The sequence below is a fragment of the Pelodiscus sinensis genome, chromosome 18, assembly GCF_052426305.1.
Source record: "Pelodiscus sinensis isolate ZL-2025 chromosome 18, ASM5242630v1, whole genome shotgun sequence".
NCBI classification, from domain to species: Eukaryota; Metazoa; Chordata; order Testudines; family Trionychidae; genus Pelodiscus; species Pelodiscus sinensis.
This window is the reverse complement of record NC_143069.1, coordinates 2,198,416-2,207,647: the sequence shown is the minus strand read 5'-3', so window position 1 is coordinate 2,207,647 and position 9,232 is coordinate 2,198,416.

Genomic DNA, 9,232 nt, shown 5'->3' with positions numbered 1-9,232 from the left:
ATGGTCCATCTAGCCCAGTAGCCTGTCTGCTGACAGTGGCCAATACCAGCTGCTCCAGAGGGAGGGAACACAACAGGGAACCCTCATATAATCCTACCCTGCCACCCACTTCCAGAGAAACAGAAGTGGGTTTCTGGGATATCTGCCGGTGGTCTCGTTTAGGAACAGGATACTGGATGAGATGAGCTATTCTCTGACCCCAGTACGGAAATTCCTGTGTTCCCACCCTTGAAAACCACATGGGAGTGGCAGCTAGCATGGTTATTAAGACTGTCAAGCTATTAAAAATTAATCGCACTGTTAAGCAATAATTGAATAAAATTTGCTGCCCAGAATACTAATTGCACGGGGCTCCACGTTATCGTTTTATTACAAATATTTGCCCGGCGAGAAACAAAAGAACGAGGATTTTGCGATTCTCCTACCACAAGTCCGGTAGCACGAAGCAACGTCTTTGGGATGAACGCTGAACGTACAAAGGTAGAATCGTGCACGAAAAACGCATCCCACGCTAAAACGGCAGTAACGCTTCTGAGCTGGGGTGAGATATTGGTGTGCGCACAGGTCATGCGTCCACCATGAGGACGTGCGTCCATGCCGACGACGGGGCCTGCTCAACGCAGACTGACGCATGCTCGTGTTCGTCATCTGAGTAGCGTGGCCACCCTTGAAGCGGCATTTGGAGCGGTGCATTCTGGGTAGCTAGCCCACAGAGCCTCTCTTCCGATTCTGCTGCTAAGGCTCGTGGGAAGGCGGACATCCTGGGTCTGGTCTCAATGCCCCATGGTGCATTGCTTTGCATCCTAGCAACCCCTGCGTGTCCCTCCACATTGGGCGCCCTCTGTCAATGGCTTTTGTGCCTTGGCCTAGGGGAACGGCTAAAGAAAACGCCGATAGGGCCCACGCACAAGACATGGAGCAACCAAGTGCTGCTTACCATGCGTCGTCCGTGATTTCTGGTGGCATTCGCGGACGTGCTGGCCACAGGGAAGTGCCACGTTTGGACTCAGGGCGCAAGCCCGGAGAGGAGGCATCCCGTCGCCACGCACGCCTGGGAGGACGCGCCGTGGCTGCAGGACGTTCGGCCGAGGAAAGCCACATCCGTGGGACGGCGGGCGGAGTTCGCCCCCCACCCTGCAGGGGAAGGACACATGAATGAGGGAAGTGGACACCTTCCGCCTAGTCGCCGACTCTTTCGGAGTGGGGACGTCGGCCGTTGCGCTCGCACTTGGGCGGGGGCTGCGGTCGTTCTGTGGCTGCATTCACTGGTTGCTGTGTTGTGCGGTGTGGGATTCCTACTGCAGTGACTCTGTGTGTGTGTGTCTGGTGCCCAGCGGGGGTTGGGGTCCCTAGGGGAGGACTCCTGGGGGGAGGCAGGTAGGGAAGGGCCCAAGCCGACCTGACACCTGAGCTAGGTGGAGGATTCCGTCAGGTGACACTTTGCCGGGGAATCGGAACAAAAGAGAGGGCGGGCCAGTCTGGAGGGCTGTGAGCAGTTGCCGGGTGTGTGAGTTAGTTTTTGGCTGGCTTTGGGAGAAGGGAGCCTAGCTGGCTTGGGGGGGCCGGTCCTGGCTCTGGGCCCCCTTATCCCCCAGATGGATTGTACTGGCTGATCCTGGTTCCTGTAACAACAAGTCTGTGCTACGCCGTGTCCCTGTGAACCAATAACTCTTTTGTTCTCCCTGCTGGCTCAGAGTCACCTCTGGCTGTGGGTGACCCCCCCCACACCCCCGTGACAGTGCTGAGGGACAGGTGACGGGCCATCAATCGCACCCTCCTCTGAAAGACCGTGACTCTGGACAACGTGCCTGACATGGCGCATGGCTTTGCCTGGACGGGCTTCCCAGACGGCGGTGGGGCGACGGACGGCACCAGACCACGCACCCTCCGAGACTGAACCCCAAGGGGATTTCTCCATCGTCACGCAGGAGCTTGTGGATTACCGTGGGGGCATTTCACGGACGTCACCGCTGGAGGGTCCAGAAAGTCGCATGTCTCTCCGATCTTCTGGAACGCTGGCCTGGCCAGGAAGCTGTAGGGCAGGGGAATATCACCATGGGGAGAGTGGAAAAACCTAGGAGAGTGATAAAAGGAAGCGCGAAAATTTCACTCAGGGCTGGACAGGCGGAAAAGCTTCCTCCCCGTCAGGGTGGTTAAATATTTTTGTTGTGTAAATATTCTCTGCTTTCAAGCGTGCTCCATGTGAAAGTCTCTCCAGCATCTTATTTAGCATCCCATGGACAAAAGCGACAGGTCTTGGCCCCCGGCACTGATGAAGCCCGTTACGAAATGGTCCTGGATTATGAAGTCCTGAAATTGAACACAGCTTATTTTTCTGGTTCTCAACTCTCAGAGCACCTACCTGTCTGTCATTTACATTCATGTCCAGCTTTTAAGTGGTTTTAATCACTGAAAACAAACAAACAAAGAAATCCTAGAGGAAAGTCAAGTCCTCCGGCATCTTCATCGTGTTTTAATATTTGAAGCTGGCTGTTCAATATTGGGGCTGGCAGGATGAGAAAAGGGTGGTAAAAGGGAGACTCTCTCCGGCTCGACAAAAAAGGAACCAGTCAGAAGAGCAGGGGGAGTGGAAGTTCATGGAACTTCAGACTTGGAAAGGATGAGAGGAAATACGTCGGACGAGTGATCCCAGGATGGCATCTGAGAGTGTCTCCAAACCAGGGGAGACAAACCGATGCTTGAAATGGGAACAGAAAGATGAACGAATATCACGACAGCACCTGGTGAGTTGATTCTGTTAGCATCCAAGAAGTAGGGAAAGAAACCCTCCATTTTATAGACGGGGAACTGAAGCAGAGAGATCAGGGTGTCGACCCAAGCGCTGCTACTGGCGGGGGACCGACGGGCTAAGCAGCCGTTCTGCCGAAAAGGCCCTGGGGATTCCAGTGGATGAGAAGCTGGAGATGAGTCGACAGGGAGCCAAGAAGGCTGATGGCATATTGGGATGCAATAGGAGGAGCATTGCCAGCAGATCCAGAGACGTGATTATTCCCCTTTATTCGGCTCTGGGGAGGCCACATCTGGAGTGTCACGTCCAGTTCTGGGCCCCCCCACTACAGACAGGACGGTCCAGCGGGGGGCGACCAAAATGATTCGGGGCTGGAGCATGTGACCTATGAGGAGAGGCCGAGGGATTGGGGCTTGTTCAGTCTGCAGAAGAGAAGAGCGAGGGGGGATTTGAGAGCAGCCTTCAACTCCCTGCAGGGGGGTCCAAAGAGGATGGAGAGAGGCTGGTCTCAGTGGGGGCAGGTGGCGTGCGCTGATAGTGTGTGTGTGTGCGTGCTGATAGCATGTGTGTGCATGCGCTGAAAGTGTGTGTGCACGCTGATAGTGTGTGTGTGTGCGCTGATAGTGTGTGTGCGTGCGCGCTGATAGTGTGTGTGCATGCACTGATAGTGTGTGTGTGTATGTGCATGCACTGATAGTGTGTGTGCACATGCTGATAGTGTGTGCACATGCTGATAGTGTCTGTATGTGTGCACGTGCTAATAGCATGTACACGCGCTGATAGTGTGTGTGTGTGTGTGTGTGTGTGTGCGTTGATAGTGTGTATGAATGTGCGCACGCTGATAGTGTATGTGTGTGTGTGCGTGCGCTGATAGTGTGTGTATGTGTGTGCATGTGCTGATAGTGCATGTGTGTGTGCGCGCTGATAGTGTGTATGAATGTGCGCACGCTGATAGTGCGTGTGTGTGTGTGCTGATTGTGTGTGTGAGCTGATAGTGTGTGTGCGTGCGGGTGTAACGGACACTCATTCTTCAGAGACTCTCTGCCTAGCCGTATTCCAGTGCATGTCATGGCAAGGTTCTATTACTCACTGCCTCACGTTTCTAATAAAGCAGGAGATTTTAACATTCATCTCTTAATCAGCGAGCCTAGAGACAGGCCAATTATCACAGCATTTCTGTTTGCATTAGGGAGGTGACGGCAGCTTCCACTGAGGTGCCAAGCAGCTCAGAGAATGCCAGACATGTCTGAAGAGGATAAGAAATAGAAACAGTTTTCCTTGGTATGGGCAGGGAGTCTGGAAGAAGAATTTCAGTCCCGGTGCTATATGAAGGCCATGTCAAGTGAGGGTTCAGACTATTAGCACAGTCAACCTGTGGAACTCCTCGCCAGAGGATGCTGTGAAGGCCAGGGCTTTCCCAGGGTTCAAAAAAGAGCTAGATACATTCATGGAGGTTAGGTCCCTCAATGGCTGTTAGCCAGGATGGGCAGGGATGGGGTCCCTACCTCTGTTTGTCAGAGGCTGGAAGTGGGCGACAGGGGAAGGATGACGTGATGATACCGTGTTCTGTTCCCTCCCTCTGGTGACCTGGCATTGGCCACTGTGGGCAGACAGGACACTGGCTGGATGGACCTTTGGTCTGACCCCGTCTGGCCGTTCTGATGTTCTTATGAAATGTTCTGCACGTTGGAGGCTTAAGTCCCAGGACTCTGCCCAGGAAAGGCTCCCCAGGTATGTAACCGTCATGGTGTCTGCTCACGACTAGCGCGCCTTCTGCTGGCTGCTCTGGGGATTAGCTGATTCCCGGCCCCACACGGCCTTTGCTGCTTTCTCGGCCCGTCCGGAGGGTCCGTCAAACCACGCGAGTTCGACCACGTCAATTGCGCAGCTGATGTTGAAACAGCATCCCTCGGCGTGCGGCCCTGTCTACGCAGCCGGGAGTCGAAGGGAGAGCGCTCTTCTTCCGACTTCCCTTCCTCCTCGTGAAACGAGGGTTGCACGAGGCGGAGGAAGACGTCCTCCAGCTTGACATGACGATGCTAGCGTCAAAGCCTATGCCTACGCTGCAGCTGCCTGCTCCCTGAGCGTGTTCTTCCTGCGCTGAAAGGATCAGCCCAAACCGCTGACGGCCCAGCCCGGGGGGTGCTTGCCCAAGAAAAGGACAGTTGCCCCGATGAGCCGAACGCTGACGGAGGCGTGGCTGCTCCCACGCCCCATTCTTGCCAAACTGCCCATGCGGCCTGTCACAGATTAAACGCGTCCATGAATCAGTATTAGCCTCAATGAAACAGCGCTAAGTGGATATTTATATCCATGTTCTTTAAATATTTAAACACCCTCTGACTAATCCAGTCATTATTAAAAGCCTCCTCATGTCCAATCTCAAAGGCCTGGCTTTGTATTTTACCCGCTGGTAACGTCTCCCGGAATTAGTTGCCACTTGTCACGGGAGTGGTTTTGAAGATCTGCTTCTGTGGCTAGAACAACCTCGCTGTGGTTGGCTGGGTCTGCCTGAAGGAAAGCCCACCCCCACGCAACCGCACCAGGGTCGTTACCGTAAAGCAAAATTTGTCACTGGGGATGACTAAGAAAAGGGGTGTTTTCTAGGGAGACAGCCGCGGGCAGTGGGTGAATAGAGGGCCCAGAAAGGCACCTCCTAACCCCGCCTCTTCCACTGAGGCCCCGCCTCCTTCCAGAGCCATGCCCTCCACCCCCAGAGGGGCAGGAATCCAGCTCCCCTTGTGACGTAGTGGGGGTACCTGGCTGGTTTCTATGCTGCTGGCTCTGGGGTAACCCCCACTGGCTGCCGTGGGTACCACGACCCAGCAAAACAGGATGAGTCACTATGCAAACGAGTATGGCCAGACACCCCCCATGGAGAGGAACAAAGGAAGGTGGATGCTGCCCTGACTGGGGGGCAGGGCTGGAAGAGAGTTAGTTAGTGGCTGGCTGTCTGGGAGCATGGAGGAGAGCCTAGGGAAAGGGGCTGGAGTTTAGGGGCCCAGTCTCCCCCATCTCAAGGGGGCCTGAGGCATCCTAGCCCAGCTCTGTGACCAGATTCCATCTGTGCTGTGCTGTATCCTGGAGAGGCAATAAACTTCCTCTAGTCCACCGGCTGGTGCAGTCTGTTTGTGCCATTTCGGGGTGCAGGAGACGGGGGACCCCCAACGCACCGTCACACCCCTCCCCTAGCAAGCCAACTTCCACTGCATGGGCTGGTCTCCAGCCCCTGTGAGCCTTCCTGGTCCTGGAGCATGGAAGCCATGCTGCAGCAGGGGGCGGGGTGTGGGCGGGGCCACGCTTGGGAGTTTGGGAAGGCAAAGCCTTCCCTTGCCTTTTATATCCCCCGCCCGTGGAGACAGAGTCCCAGTGGAGAGAAGCCACGAGCCATGTTCAAATGCCGTGGAGTGAATCAAGGCAAAGCTCAGGGGCGGGTACAGACTTCTTCCTGAGAAGGTCCACACAGGTCAGAAGTGCAGCGTCTACTATTTCTTGCGGAGAAAACATTTCCCCGATTACAATGTCATCTTACGGGTCATTCAGAGTTCCTACTCAGTCCCGTAACCATCGCCCGCGGACTGCCGCTCGACACCACCCGAGGCTGCTGGCTGGCCCTCTGGCTTCCTGGTGCTTCCCGGCAGAGGCGGGGATAGGGCAGGGCGAGCGGGGAGGCCGCCCCGGGCCCCGCGCTTCAAGCAGCCCCGTGCATGCACCGTGGCAAAAGGGGGGCCCCGTGAAATGGTTATCTGCCCCTGCTTCCCGGTCCTCTCCTCGTAGCCACGGAACGTGGGGGAGAGTACGGCTCACTGCCCCAGCCGGTGCCCACTGTCTTCCCCTTTTTTGGAGTCGGTGGCCTCTTTTTAAACACCCCGCCTGCCTTGAGTACGTCACTCCCGCGCCAGCCGCCGGCCCCCTTTCCTGCCAGGTCCTAAGGCCCCCGCCTCCCCGGCTAGAAGCGTCCTGGCCCGCTACTCCCACGCAGCCGAATGCCTTCGCTCCGGCGTGAACGCCCCCCGGGATCCTAAAGCCGCCTCCGTGTGGGGCCGCTAGTGCGCACGCGCTACAAGCCCAGAGCGGCCCGAGGCCATCAGGCGGGCGCGTCCCCCGTCCATAGCCCAGAGTGCAGGGGGGGCACGTCCCGACGGGCGGAGGCAAGCGACCCCCATCACACATGGTTCTATCTCTGCTCATACTAAAACATCTGTGCTCCCAGGGCGGAGACCAAGCGTTCCTGCCTGCATTGATGTTTCACAAGCCAGCGGTAAGCCCGGATTGTGAAGTGTGAGGAGGGAAAAAGGACAGCTGGTGTGTCCCTCGAAGGCCTTCACTCCCCCTCTGAGAACTCGCCTGCAGAGACACGCTGGACACACCTCGCATAAGCCACGCAGTGGCAGCTGAGTTCACGTGTCCAGTCCTTCACAGGGCCAAACTAGGGATGTTAAATGACAACAAATAAATCATCTAGTCGATGGGATTTCTATGGACTATTCGATGAGTCGATGAGGACTAGCACGTTCCGCCTTTGAAATGTACAAGAGCCCCATCTGGCTTGTGCCCTTGCCCTCTCCCACGGAGCTGTGGGGAACCGGCTTTTAAGTTGGCTCCCCCCAGCACCCCTTTGTCTCCTCCCCCCCTCTTGCTGCCTCTTTGTGATAGAGGCAGCAAGGGGGGAAGTGAGTAGTCGACCACTGTGTCGACTACCGGATAAGCTTTTGCGTATCAGATTGTCAACTAGTCGATTAGTCACTTCCATCCCTAGGCCAAACCTCTGCTGTCCACTGCACAAGTAGGTCGGTGGGGAAGCGCTGGGCTGGGTTCCCTAGGGAGGGGGTGGATTCTCCATCCCTAGAGGTGTTTAAGTCCCGGCTTGACCAAGCCCTGGCTGGGTTGATTTATCTGGTATTGGCCCTGCTTTGGACTCAGTTCCTCCTGAGGTCTCTTCCCGCCCGAGGATTCTATGAAAAGTTCTGATAACACCTTTTCCACACAGCATATGCTCCTGCTAAAACATCTGTGGTGTTTCAGAGCTTCTGGTGGGACTCAGGCAAACTGACTGTTCTCTCTCCTCCTGGAAAGACTCTATCATAATGCGCAAGGGGGCAGAGTTAAGGTTACGCCACCTACTTTAATCCTGGATTTCCTTCTTTTGTGTCTGCTTCCGTTTGCGACTGCAGCTTCCTTTTAGACGTTTTTATACACATGAAAGATTACCTGAATGATGGACTGGCACAGTGCACATTAAATATTTTCACTCGATAGTCTCCTTTTGGAGAAACTAAAAATAACCTTCCAAATGAAGCTGATTTCTCCCGCGATAAATAAATGTGGCAGAAGGAGCCCGTCATACCCATCTGATCGAAATAAAAGAGAAAGCTTTTTTTTTTAGTAAGTCCTTTATTGTCTTTGGCTGGCCACTGTCGGCAGGAACATGGGGTTAAAACCGTTAAAAGCGTTTGCGGAAAAGAGCATCTAGATTGGCACGGATGCTTTTCCACAAAAGCACTTTTTGTGGAAAAGCGTCCGTGCCAATCTAGACGTGGTTTTGTGCGAGAAAGCCCCGATCGCCATTTTTGCCATCGGGGCTTTTTTGCGCAAAACAGTTTTTAGCTGTCTACACTGGCCCTCTTGTGCAAAAACATTTCCAGAAAAGGGCTTTTCATAGAATCATAGAATAATAGGACTGGAAGGGACCTCGAGAGGTCATCGAGTCCAGCCCCCCGCCCTCAAGGCAGGACCAAGCTCCGTCTACACCATCCCTGACAGATGTCTATCTAACCTGTTCTTAAATATCTCCAGAGAGGGAGATTCCACCACCTCCCTTGGCAATTTATTCCAATATTTGACCACCCTGACAGTTAGGAATTTTTTCCTAATGTCCAATCTAAACCTCCCCTGCTGCACTTTAAGCCCATTACTCCTTGTCCTGTCCTCAGACCTGTCCTGGTTTGCCCGAACAGGAATGTCAAAGCATTTGCACAAGAAGCACTGATTTCGGACAGTAGAACGTCAGTGCTCTTGCGCAAAATCAAGTGGCTAGTGTAGACAGCTGGCAAGTTTTTGCGCAAAAGCAGCTGCTTTTCCGGAGAAACTTGCCAGTCTAGATGCAGCCAAAGAGTCTCTGCAGACCAGCATAGACCAGTAGGGGTCGCCCACTGCCCAACCAGAGTGGACCACAAGAGTGCACAGCCCCCCCCACTACATCACACACGGCCACAGGAGTTAGGAAATGGAGTGTGCAAATCGCTACGTTGCTGCGGTGGCTTTAGTTTCGTGCAAACTGGTCGAGCCCTGCCCGCATTGGCAGCTGCAGAGGCGGACACCCGTGGGTGGAGAGCAGCTTTCCACACAGTGGCAGGGCTTGAGATACAAAATTGACACCCACATCCATGAGCCGCAGAGCTCTGCTTCTCCCCCTGTGGGCACAGGTCCCCGCGGACGGAAAGCAGCTGTCCGGTTCACCTGACCTGGACTCAACCGCCCTGA